The 13,642-nt window shown below is 36.1% G+C and overlaps 1 protein-coding gene across 9 annotated transcripts in view; it reads left to right on the top strand.

Moving 5' to 3' along the window:
• p120ctn (adherens junction protein p120) overlaps positions 1 to 13,642 on the top strand; it is a 443,159-nt gene that overhangs the window by 18,422 nt on the left and 411,095 nt on the right. For 6 of the 9 annotated variants that reach the window (XM_085808407.1, XM_085808408.1, XM_085808400.1 and 3 more), the window contains exon 2: positions 5,954 to 6,022. The exons of the other annotated variants lie outside the window; for them this stretch is intronic. The gene's annotated coding sequence lies outside the window, so the exon portion shown is untranslated. The remainder of the gene's footprint in view (positions 1 to 5,953; positions 6,023 to 13,642) is intronic. 9 annotated transcript variants of the gene reach the window in all.

Here is a 13,642-nt window from a genome sequence, read left to right as displayed (position 1 = left end):
GCTATGCTACTCCTTGCTGCGTTTTATGAGTCTGCAAACTCTCCTTGAGACTGAAAATTTAGCTGTGGAGTTATGTATGACTTTTTTTTTTTTTTTTTTGTTCTTCGTGGTTCATACTTCGTTCTCTATCATATTAGCATCGCAGAATAGTCTACAGTGATCTCATTTGCGTTTATTTCTCTTAATGGCGGTATTTACTTAGCTATCTTCGTATATGAATTTCATGCTAATATGCGATCATTAATCGAACACATATTTAAAACGACACGTATCCCTTTCTTCGAAATTTCGTGTTTATTTTTCAAGCGATGAGAAAATTTGTTTAAGTATCAGCATTTCCCGTAATGGCACGTTACATTATCTAATAACTGAAGTGAAATTCACTGGTTAAAAATTTAAGGCTGAGTTAAGACCATAAATCTGATTTTAAACAATCTGCTTCATCTCCTAATGAAAGGGTTGAATGTCTTATGTTAAGCGGAGAGTCGCAGAGGTAGTATTTTGAAAATCTTTCGTGAGGCAAATTAGTGTCTTGACAAGACCCTTACCTGGCTGCAAGTCAGCTTCATTTACACTGGAAGGAAAAATTAAAGGAACAACTATAAAAACTCATGCAACTAGAATGATTTCGCAGTTAAGAACATGGAATTTAAGCAAGATTTTGATTTTTCTCACATTTGATTTATCTTCAAAATGCAGAACTGCCTGTATGTGAAAAAAAAAAATAGGAAATGTCATTTTAAATAATGATGTAAGGAAAGGTTCGTGCAACAACTTTTTAGTCAACAGCATAATAAAGCTCAGTAAGGTGTGTGGTCACCCCTAACCGAAATACAGGCTTTACGGCGATCTTCCATGCTGTCTGTTAGATAGTCCAGGTATTCTTGCGGTAGCAGTGAGTATTCACGATGCATAGCGCCTTCAAGCTCCTGGAGAGTACTAGGAGACTGCAGAGATATGAGAGAGCGTCCTAGTTATGCCCCACACTTGTTCTATCGGATTTAAATCCGAAGATTATGTGGTACACACGCTGCTGGATTTCTTCCCGCTGAAGATAATCGGTCGCTAATATCGTGCGATGGGGAAATAGCGTTACCATCCATTAGGAATTATTATCGATTGCATCCCTAAATACCTTGACATAAGGATCAAGAACCTCATGTCTGTATATTTCAGCATTTATAGTTTCACAGCTAAAACGTGTATGCCATTTCGGCTATTCAGAATGATGCCCGCCCATGCCATGATTTCATGATGTTCGTACGGATTTTTTTTTTTTTTTTTTTTTTTTTTTCAAATTTATTGTACGTGTTTTGCTCCTTTCTGCATCATGTGAAAAATCACTTTCCAAACAAAAACGAAACGCAGCAGTAAAAGGAACTCGTCTGAAGTCCATGCTACTTCGGTCATGATGATCTCTGCAGCCAGGCGCTTTTCGCAGCCCGAGTTAGTGGAGCACAATTCTTGGATTTCCTTGCATGCAGTCCTCTTTTTATGCAGCCTATCAATCATAGTTATGTCTGTGAATAGTCAAGTTCCTGTAGCTACAGCGAACAACCTTCCATTCTGGGCTAATATCAGCCCTCTAATCCTTTTTAGTAATCGTTTCCAAGTGACGGTGGCCCACCAGCGGCCGAGCGGTAAAATCGCTGAACACTGGTAGTTCGGTCCGAGGTTTGAATCCCGCGAATGGGCTGGCTGCATGGGTGTTTTCGTGGTTTTCCCCATGTGTAACGTGTATACGAGCTAGTTTCCCTTAGAAAGTCCTCCACGAAGGCATCCCTTCCCTTAGGCAGATAGCCCTCGAGGCTTTGCCGTAATTAAACAACCTAACCTATCCAAGTAACGGTTTTGAGAATGTGCAATGACACGTTTTCTGTGTTTACCTGGTTTCCTGCAGACATTAACACTATCTTTAAACCGTGTCCAGATTCTTGACATGATATTTAGGCTATTTTAAGGTTTTAACACCTGTGCCAGTCTGTCCTGCTTCCATTTTTCCAGTACTACGTCATTTTTCATGAACCGACAAATACCTTCTCAACGACATCTTTTACCCGAGAAAATTTTATCCAACTACTCGTATACAATCCTTGAAATTAGAATTTGAAGCGCCCTTTCCATTCCTTTAGACGCGTGCCAAAAGAATGGGCGCAAACATTTGCATATTTCTGGTTGTTTTGGTTTATTTTATTATGCAAAGCACTCGAGGGATATTTGCCTAAGGGGAGGGATGCCTTCGTTGCATATTTCTGTATAGTAAAAGTTGACCTAGTGATAACGTTGACCTTGAGCTACCAACGGACTATCTATCTTTGGATTTATAACTTTTTTAAGGTTTTCCCTTCAATTTTCCATGCCAACGTAAAATAACATCAGTCTTCGGATTTTGTTATTATCTTGTGTGTATTAATTTATAAAACAACTATATCATTTCAGTTCATTTTGTTATGAATTTCTAACTTTATCTTTTGTATTTCTGTGGCATTTATAAATAGGTAAAATAAGATCACGATAGCGTTAAAAATTCTTCTGTCTGATTTTAATCACGTTTTAGTTGTTAATATTATTAACAATGTTACAAAGTTCCAAAAAGTAACTGCAGTCACATGAAGAAGACTGCAGCAAAAGAAACAGGGCTTTACCAACTGATGAAATGTGTTTGTGTTACCAGGTGTTAAAGCAATGCTTCATTTGCTCTATTCTGTTTCACGAGTTAGCAGAATTCATTTCCTGGTGTAACTCAGTTTGTCACCTAGCTTGCAGTCTGATATTTACACTGTTATTTCTTCTGTCTCCCCTCTCTTTCTTTTTTTTCTGTCCCGACTAGAATCCTTTTCTTAGTTTTTAACCAACTAATGCATGTGTTTCACCAATTCGTTTTGCTGTCCCTGTCACAGCTTTTATTGCCAACTAAAAGTATTTTGATTTAATGTCTGTATCTCATTTCCATCAGCGCATGTTATGGCGGCTAGTAAAGAACACGATACGACTATAGGAATCCCGCAGTGTTGCAAGGGTAATGTTAATTTTATTAACAGTTAAATTTTGAGATAAACTCCCTTTCCTATCGATTCTTAAGTTCAACTTACCACTTCAGGCCAGAACGTAGTTTTAGAATCCCGTCTGAATGCTAATGAGAAAGAGCAGTACTTTATTTTACCGCGAAGTTCTACAGTCTTAGTGAGAGAGATACCAGATATTCTGGCTGCACGCGTCCGCCTTTTTAGTTCTACTCTCTCGTAAGTTATTATTACGCTCGGCCGTACTTTAGGCCCTTGATAGCTTCGCAGTTAATTAGCGTTAAGGGGCCAAATCTGTTAGAATTTTGATAGCTTCGGTTATATCTCTTTAGTTAAGATTAGTTTAGTTTAATTCTTAGTCTCTTAAGTTCAAGCCCAAGTGTCGGCTTTATTGTACTACTCCAAGACGGAGTTTTGTTAAACTTTAATTGGAATAATAAAGGGTTATTTCACCCTTCTTACTTGTTTCCTGTACACGAACTCAAGCGATTATTCGTGTACTAGTTCTTAAGATTCTTCACTTTCAACTTGTAGAGTACCTCACTTTGGAATTCTAAGTTAATGTTGGAAGTGAGGAATCTAAGAACTGATAAGCGAATAATCGCTTGCGTTCGGTGACAAGAAACAACAAGATAATAGGGTAACTAACCCTTTATTATTCCAATAAGATTTAACAAAACTGCGCCTGGGAGTGTACAAGCAAAGCCCGCACTTAAACTTGGAACTAAAAAGACTAAGAATTAAACTAAAACTAAGATTAACTAAAGAAGTATAGCCGAAGCTATCAATGTTCAATTTCAGTTGGCCCCTTAACTTATTTTACTACGAAGCTTAGCAAGGGCCTGAGTCTGAGTACGGCCGAGCGTAATAACAGCTTTGAGAGAGAGAGAGAGAGAGAGAGAGAGAGAGAGTGACCAAAAAGGCAGACGCGCGTAAATCAGAAACTCTGATTCTCTCTGACTCAGTAAGTAACTTCGTGGTTTAAATACCGCTCCTTCTCATTAAATATTCAGCAAATTCCAAAACTACGTTCTGGCCGGAAGTAGTAAGTTGAAGTTAAGAATTTGACAGGAAAGGAACTTTAACTTAAAACTTAATTGTTAATAAAATTAACATAATCCTTACAAACTGTAAATTAGAATTACACAGTGGGAAATCCTACTGTGTAATTCTTACTGTTTTTTAAGGAAGGTCTTTCATTAATTTCTTTAAACGAAAGAAGTAAGTTATGCATATTCAATTTTACCTTCAAGGGTTGAACAGTATTTAGCTGTGCTATTATCGATGCTGAACTTATGTAGTATTTAAAGTTATTAAGAATGTTTTAAATTAAATCTACATGGAGAGAGAGAGATTTCATTACTATGTAATTTGCATTGCTCAAATAAATGCAATTTTAGTGCCTCGAAATCAGGGAAAGTTCTTTCATATCCGAGTATAATCGAATTGAAACTAATACATGACCTTTAATTCAAGGATTGTTTAAATTAAATATGTGATCTCCTAGTCTGACGTTGTTTCATTGTGGGAAGACTCAATTAATCTGGTTGGTTTTGTTTAAAAATGTCGTCGGGAAATAAAAGCAGCTTCTACGAGGGCTGAAAGGCTAGCCAATAACCATAAATTAACTTTTTTTGGCGTGGCACTACCGAATAGTATTTGAAATTAAATGCTTTTGTTCGTAAGATCTACTATATACATGCAAGATAAAAAATATGTAAATCAAAATTATAATTTAAACTAACAGTAACCCCTTAATATTCCCTCTCTGTTCTAAAAATCGTAATAACTTCTCTGGACTGCGTCATTTCCAGAATTTTTCACTCAGAATTTTGAGAACTGAAACTTTTCTGATCTAAACCAAAACTAAAAACCTTCCTTGCGATCTTTCATATCGAATAAATGCGTTTTTAGCTTCACTCTCTGTGCTCCTTGGAAGCTTCGCTATGTTTCCTTCCTATCGCAATAGTATCAAAAATTTAAATGTTCAGCAAATAAGCACGATTAAAATGCTAAGTGAATTGTGGCCGCAAACGTGAATTTAATCGAAAATTGAATTTAATCTGCTTCGATTGCCAAGTTTCCTGTTCATTACGGGTTAACATTCTACGCAACCAAAATTCGTCTTCAATATACATCTACGATCTGTCCTCTCTATGTGGTGCCAATCAGTATTTCTATGTTTCTGAATCTCAGTGTTCTTATTTCAGTATTTCTAAAATATGTTTTATTACATGCGACTGGGGATTAGGGGACCCAGTCGACAAATCCTGGGGATGGAGAATCGTCATCCACTACCCTTTTAGTTCCGGCGCCAATGTAGAGTCCTTAAGTGATTTCGAAGCTGGAAATGGGAAAAATGAGCAATGCCCTCGCCGGAACTCCGACCACGGACCTCTCGAATTCGCGTCGAGCGTGCCGACCACTACACCACGAAGGCATGCTAAGACGGCGGGAGAAATACATGATATACTTCCCCTTTTAAAGGGCGACTGGGGGTTTTAGGGGACCCAATTGTCAAATCCAGGTGATGAAGAATCATCATTCACCACCTTTTAATTTGGGCGCCACTATAGAAACATTAGGTTATTTCGAAGCAAGAGAGATGAAAAATGAGTAACGCCTTCGCCGGTACTCGAACCATGGACCTTTCGATATGCACCGAGCGTGCTGACCACTACACTACGAAGGCATGCTAAAAAGGCGGATGAAACACCTTATAGGTGCATCCAGAAACTTGACATTTTACTATAACCAACTGTCATGCCGATTTCAGTATATTCTAAAATTATTTCAAAACTGAGGATTTTAAACTATGCATCGCCAAAATGCAGTGAATTTATTTGCTGGAACAATATTACGTTTCTTCGCATTTAAAGTATTGAAAGTAATATTTACCTAAAATCGTGTCTAAAATAATCTATTTTCAGATGCTCCACATTTTATGATTGTATGACGGGAGCAGTGGAACCGAATCTCTACGACGTCTGTTCTCACAGGTGAGTACTGTACGAAAAGAAATTCGTAACTTTCTTAATAAAAAATATTTATAATCTCGGCAAAGGAAAATTTTATTACGCTAAACTTGCTCATCTTGCATCATCTTGTATAATTAGATACCTGTATTATTTAAAATATATTCAATCCAAGATTCATTCTAGCTAAGCGTTCTTTTCGTTCGATTTTGATGCCTGAATGTTACACTATGTTCAATGTTTCTGAACTAAATAGATCGAGATACGTTTCATAAAAAAATATGGCAAACTGCTTTTCTTGTTATCGAGCATATGTATCGATGAGAAAAGAAATACTGAACGCTGTTTAAGAGGTGTAAGTAAACTTTACCTGTTTTCTTTACATTCTTCCGTTAACTTTAAATGTCTATTCAAACCTTCCTGGGCATTCGTTTTAGTTACAACTAAATGTTTTAACTTCTGAACCAACCACCATGGTTCACTTATAAATTTTTAATGACCTCTGAGAGGTTAATATTAATAAAACTGTCAATTGCGGTTTTTGGTTTATCTCTTCAAGTCACAGTGTGGGGTTCCAACGTTTTCTCTTACAGCTAAGTGTGTAGGAACTTTGTGAACTAGTAAGCCAATAATCGCTTTAGTTCAGGAACAGAGACGTAAACTCAAGAAGGGTTAATTGCATTTATTTCCCAAAATAAGAATTTTACAGTCGGCTCCTTTCTTAGAGCGTACAGAAAGTCTCCACTTGGGCTTGAACTCAAGAGTACTAAGAAATAAAACTAAACTAATGTTTAGCTAAAAATATACAGCCAAAGCCATCAACATTCTAAGCAGTTGTCCCTTGTATGTTAACTAACTGGCGAAGCTATCAAGGGCTTGAAATACGGCCAAGCGTAGTATAATAGCGTAGAGAGAGTTTAGCCAAACGGCAAAGGCGCGCTAGTCAGAATCTCTGGCTCTCTAACGAAGTCAATGGAACTTCGACTTAAGTACCGCTCTTCCTCATTTGCATTAACCGCGATTCTAAAAACACATTCTGGTGGGAAATTGTAAGCTGGAATTAGGAGAGATGGGAAAGTATCTTTAAAGATAACTATTAAAATCTTAGGATAAACCTTTCAATAGAAATGTAACTTTTTCAACTGTTTAATGATAATTAGGGAAATTGTAAATACTATATGCATTATATTTTCATATATTTCTGCTTTCAGTTTTATTCAATTATCGAGAATTTAGGGCGTTCAGTATTTTAAACATTTCACAAATTTATGTTTTAATTTATTTTATATTAATGTCACAAAAGTTTGAAACATGATCTTAATAGAATATATTTGTTTATTGTGTGAGAGGATAGGGCAAGAAAGATGTTTTATTTCTTAACGTACAATATTATGTTAGTTATTAGAGTCAACCCAGGAGGAATCTAAAAGCCCTGCATTCGTTATCTCCATTATTTACCTCAAGGAAAAATCATGCTTCACATTGCTGAGTGTCAAAACAACAAACTAATGTATCGCCATAGTTGCGAAATGGTGTTTTAAAAAAGCGGCTGAGGTTCGTCGAAACCACATTAAGTACAAAAAATTCATTATTGTATTTAATCAGCATCACGCTTAAGGTATTTCTCCCACCTTCTTAGCATGCCTTCGTGGTGTAATGGTCAGCACGCTCGGCGCGTATTCGAGAGGTCCATGGTTCGAGTCCCGACGAGGGCATTCCTCATTTTTCATGTCTCCTGCTGCGAAATAACCTAATGTCTCCACAACGTCTTTAAAACTGACATCAATAAATTAAATATTAGTATAATAATATGAAATGAATAAATCGAAAGGAGCATCCCGCTCAGAAAAACTGAACGGAAGCCCCTTTAGCCATCAGACGTCAATGAAAAAAACCATACTCTCTTCATGCATAGTGCTAAAAGTAAACGGTATGGCTGCATATATAACACGGTTGTGACTTTTTGAAGAGGGTGGGCTTTCAAATGTCGTTTATTTGTTTGTGTTTTCTTTTTGAGGAATAAATATTTTAAATCATTTTCACTTAGCTGTAATGTGTCATGTATTTTTTAATAATTTGAAATTGTCTTTCTCTTTTTATTTTTTGTCATATCTAATCCGGGTTGTCTCAGTCTTCTCTTCCTCTTCTGTTAAAGCAGTTAAAGTCACCAGAGTTGTCGCCTAACTGATTGTAACTGAAACCGTGTCCGCAATTTTCCATCTTGATGGCAAAATGCCAGTTATTCTTGTTAGATAGTGAATTGAAAAAAAAAATATAAATTAAAAAGAAAAATTCTTTTGCTGCTAACTTTGAGTGTCGTCAGCGAGGAAGGAAAAATTGCATCTTTTACACATTCTTGTCATTTTTGCTCCGACTTTTATTATTTTATTTGGTTATTCTCGCTGGCAAGCGACCCTTAGTGGAAGATAATTTAAGTGGATATTCGTCAAAAGTAGCTGTTTCCAAAGTTTTCCTTTCGAGAATTGCTCGAGATACTTAAATTCTTTTGTCCTTCTTTCATTTCGTGTCGTTATTGCTCTTTTAGTGTCTTGATTTCCATGTTTCCATTTTACATACTTTTCTTAATGTTTTTGTCCTGATCCATTAATTTCAATTGATTTTTTTCCTCTTCCATTTTCTGTGCTGAAGTTAAATTTTTCTCGAGAGTGGTTTATTTAAATTTTTCTCGAGAGTGGTTTATTTATGAGAATAGTTATTTAAAAGTGTTTAGGTGTAATAAAGCCGAAATTTGTAATTCCATATACAGTTTCAAAAAGAATTGCAGGTTGAATTAGTTCCTTTAAATGGAGATAAATTCTGAAACATGCCCTTGTACAAAATGGGTTTGGCCATAATATTTGCTTCGGAATAACAGCACTGAACTTTCAAATATAGTACTATTCTTATCATTTTAGTTATTTTATTAACTTAATCCGGTTTGATCCCTAATATAATCAGCCAGTATACCTCTTTATTGATTTAATCAAAGGTGTCCAGTCCACAGCCCATATTGCACAATCGAAAGAATGAGCACACATGAGACTCTCAATGTGAAAATGAGAATTAGATTAATTAATTTTAGTGTATGTGATTGCTTATCCAAATGATTAGTTTGGTTTAATTGATTATGGCAAAGCACGCTAAGATTATCTACTTAAGGGGAGTGATATCTTCGTGGAGGACTTTTTAACGGAAAATGGTTCGTATACACGTTACACAGTGGAAAAACACGGAAACGCCCATGCAGCCAGTCCGTTCGCCTGGAATCTAACTCAGGTCGGCGTTAACAGTTTTCAGCGATTTTACCATTCGGCCGCTTTTGGGCCGATTTTTGCATGAATTGCACTTGCGTACTTAAGGCGAGAAATAACGGAAATATAATTTCTTTTCGAAGAACAATGGCATTTGAAATGGCACTGAAACAGCGGCAGTTGCTTAGTAAGAGATTTAACTGAATTCACTGTGAGAATAGCAATTATGTAGATAGCAAAAAAACAGGTGGCATTGATTACTGTTTTATCGGAAAGCACCTATTGTATATCCGTACATTTGCTTTAATTTGGCCTAAAATTTGCCTGCAAACTTGTAAATGGAATGCTTAGAGCCGGAAATCAGTTACGTAACGATACCTTATTTAAGTGGAAATGCATAATTTTGCAACTATCTAAGCACCTAATTTTTCATTTACTTCTTTTTTGAAAGCGTGCATATTTACGAGCAATTTCTTTTCCGTATGAAGCACATTAAAAGTAAATGAGAGCAAAAATATCGTACGAAAATCTTGAACATGCTTCATAGACTTACTTTCATATCTGTCTAACTACATATGATATTTCGAAAATTATAATATGTTAAATGTGTTTTATGTTAAATGTGTTTTATGTTAAATGTGTTTTATAAAATGTGTTTTATAAATAATATTGTATTCATATTTTATCTTTTGTAATACATGAGAGAGACCTCGGGCAAAGAAGTAAATTCCCGCCCATGTATGCAGTCTAATTAACTAGAGTAACCTCAAGTCACCTCCCTTAGACAAGCCTTTCTGAAAGCGAGCAATGTTCCGAGAACATAAATAAATATCGATATTGAATATCACTTAAGTAACCACCTCTAGAGATGACTACAATAATCTGAAACCATCTTAGAGAGGATCCACAAAACATCAATGTATTTAAAGTTATTCAAAGATAAGTAGTTTAAATCATAACTGTGTTAATAATTTTTAATCGCAAAAAACGTTGAAAAGTACCTTTTTTGATAAACAATATTGAAATGGTTATATACTCAGTACAAAACATTACCGATTTTCAAGAACTTTTTCTGCCTTTTTAACGAAGCAAAACAAGCAATAATTTTTTTTCAAAATCTACTTGATTAAATAATTCATGCCCTGTAGAGAAAATAGCTATGTTTGAATAGTTTTCTTGGTCCGTATGAAGGGTCTTTCATAATTTTTTATTATTTTAAGCTTATTTTACCACCAGTAGTTCTTGACAACGTTAAATATATGCAAGGCAATATTTAAGGTTGTCAATCCTAAGGCAATTTCAGTATTCAAATAAGGTTGAAATAAATTAAATCCCTGAATTTGTTTTGAAAGACCTAAACTTGCATTTGATTTCTAGAATTATTGGAATGAGGTGGTTTTGAAATTAAATATTTCTAATGAAGTTTCTTCACCTTTTAAGCTGCTTCTTATAAGTTGCCTAAATCCAAAGATATTAATTTCTTATAAGTTAGAAAATGAAGGTTGGAAAATGCCTCATTCATTTTTAGTACCTCCATAACATAAAAAAAAAAACACTAAGATAAAAACGTCTATCATTTTTTTTTTCATTTCTACTATGAAAAAATATTTTTCTGAAAAGTGAGTTTAGGACTATGGTCTAGGTCATGAATTAAGACGCAGATAGTATTCTGACGGATGAATGACCATGTGGTTTCACTCATCCTCTGTAATTCATCTTTCCATTGAGGCAGATCAAGCAAATGACGATCAGTCGCTTCCCACATATGCTGAATAGGTGTGAGATCTGGAGACCTTTGTAACCAAGAAAGTATCTGGGTACCTGAGGTCTGTTTCTTGGTTACTTGTCTGCAGATGATTATGTTGCAGAAAAGCAGCATTTTGCAATCACTGAAGTTAGGTAATCAACCGGCTGCAGCATATTACCTAAGCATTCATTATTATTATTGCCGTTGTGTAGCAGCATGGCATACATGGCAAGGCACCAGACACTCGGACCCCAGTCCTGGGTCTTCTTTTCTGGGCGCATCTCGGGGTTTATCGTATCCGAGCGGGTGGGATCCCGGCAGCCCTGAGACATGAGCAATTGTCTCTTTTGCAGTATTTTAATAGAATATATTGTTGCAACCTAACCATCCTAGTAAGCTGTGCCTGCTTGATAACGTGCGTAATATTTTATTTGAAGCACGTCCATCCTGTATGCCTTCTTTTCCTCTAAGAGTTCGTTCTTTCATTGAAGAACTCTACTTGTCTGATATATCCCCCTCCAAGCAGTACATCATTTTGAAATCCCATCTTGGGAAAATGTACAAATCCAGCTTCTTGATGTTTTCCACCATCAGGTGAAGACAATGACTAATGAGATCGTCTACAGACAACTTTTTGCTGAGCACAAGCATAAATATAGTTTGCATCCCGGTGTATACAGATATAAGATTCAAATCAAATGATCATGTTGGGATGGCATTTGTAATTGGAGGGCAAAAGTTTGCATCTTGCGTTTTTAGTCTTAACATCTGAACTAACTGCAATATATTATGGTCTTTTGTACATCTTAAAGCTCTGACGGGAAACGTTTACAATTTATACAGACTCGTATAGTGCCCTGAAAGCGTTAGAAGCCTTCTCCAACACCGAGAATCCGGTAATAGTTGATGTTTTCAAGTTAAATATACACTTAACGAGTCGTTGATATGAAACCCTGCACTGATGGGTTTTCGGGCATGCGGGAATAAAGGGTAACGAACTGGCAGATATTACAGCGAAATCTGCTGTTGAAATATCCAGTCGCCTCAACCCTGTTAGAGATATCTGTATTGTCATCAGCGAGAGGATCGTAAGAAAATGACAGCGACTTTGGGACATTCAGCTTCAAAACAAGTTGAGAAGTGTAAAACCTAGAATTGAGCTTTGGGGTTCTAAAAGAAATCGTAAGGAAGTTCTTGTGACTTGCCCATAGGATTGGTCACACTAGAGTGACACATGACTACCTTTCGAAAGCTGAGAATGAGCCTGTTTGTTTAAATTGCAATGTTTGTCTATCAGTCCATCATATTTTAATTGTCCATGTTTTAATAGTCTTTGTCAGAAATATTTTAATAGCTGTGACTTACCTCTCGACTGTTTAATCGGAAGAGAGGTTAATTGTAATTTATTATTTAAAAAGAGACTGGCTTATATTACCTAATCTAAACTGATTTGAAGATTGTGCATTGTATTTTAATGTTTACCACTTGTGTGCGTTTACCTTGTTTCCATGTGATTTCATCCTCTGGATTTGGTACATTTGTTCACATTCCTGTTTAGTAAGAATTTTCTTTGAATTCATCAAATTATATCATACTACCTCGCGTTTGGCGCATGATAATCATCTTTGGTTTTGCGCCAATAATCTGATTCACTCACTCCATTTTCCATTAGAAAGTCCTGTACGAAGGCATCCTTCCCTTGAGGTAGCTAGACCATGTGTGGCCTACCAGCGGCCGTGAACACTGGTAGTTTGATCCCGAGGTTAGAATCCTGGCGAGCGGGGTGCCTGCATTGACGTTTAGTGGTTTTCCTTATGCATAACGTGGATACGAACCAGGTTTCCTTAGAAAGCTCTCCAGGAAGGCGCCCTTTCTCTCAGATAGATAGTCTTCGGGTCCTTTGCCCATACAGTTTCCGATTAATTATGCAACAGGGAAAAAAAGGTCTTGAAAATTTGGTTACGAAATAAAAAGATAAACGAAAAGCTCTCTTTACTTTATTATGAATTTTAATAAATTGCTATTAAATTTTGGGCCCTCCCTTTCAAAAGACATATTTTACAGGAAGGAACAAAATTCAACGATGAATGTATCTTTCAGGGCTGTGTTTCTCCTGACGGATGAGCGCTGAAAAGTCTGATGATGTAGATGTCATTCATACACGGATAAAGTCATTTAGGCCTTTAACGGAGCGTAACAATAGAGGGAGTGTGTGCTGTAGCCGTTAAATATATAATACTGAGGAATGCAAAAGGAAATAATCCTCGGGAAAAATTTGAGAATATAAAGGATTCAAATTCATGAATTATGTAACTTAAAGGAAAATAAACGTCATGATACAGAAATATAAAGAGTAGTTGATCTGTTAAGGAAGCGTTTCTAAGCTGGTAAGGCAGCTACGTATTAAGCTGGCATTTACTACAACCATGTTTCAGGAGAGATGGGCAGAGAAAAGATTGTTTTTCTGTAACTGTTTATGATCTTGTATGCTTTTATGTTTCTCAAAATACTTCCAAGTGTTTACCTTTGTCTTTAAGTATTAGATTATCGGTAGCCGAGGCTTATGTGATATCAGCTAAGTTATGAGAAAGAGCTAAGTTATAAGCGAAGTTTTACTTACGGATATTCTTTTACGATTAGGAATGG

The sequence above is a fragment of the Stegodyphus dumicola genome, chromosome X1 (assembly GCF_044657685.1).
Source record: "Stegodyphus dumicola isolate Sdum_Otavi_A_Nest chromosome X1, ASM4465768v1".
Lineage (NCBI taxonomy): Eukaryota > Metazoa > Arthropoda > Arachnida > Araneae > Eresidae > Stegodyphus > Stegodyphus dumicola.
The sequence above is the reverse complement of the archived record's forward strand: the minus strand, read 5'-3'. Positions and strand labels throughout refer to the sequence as shown.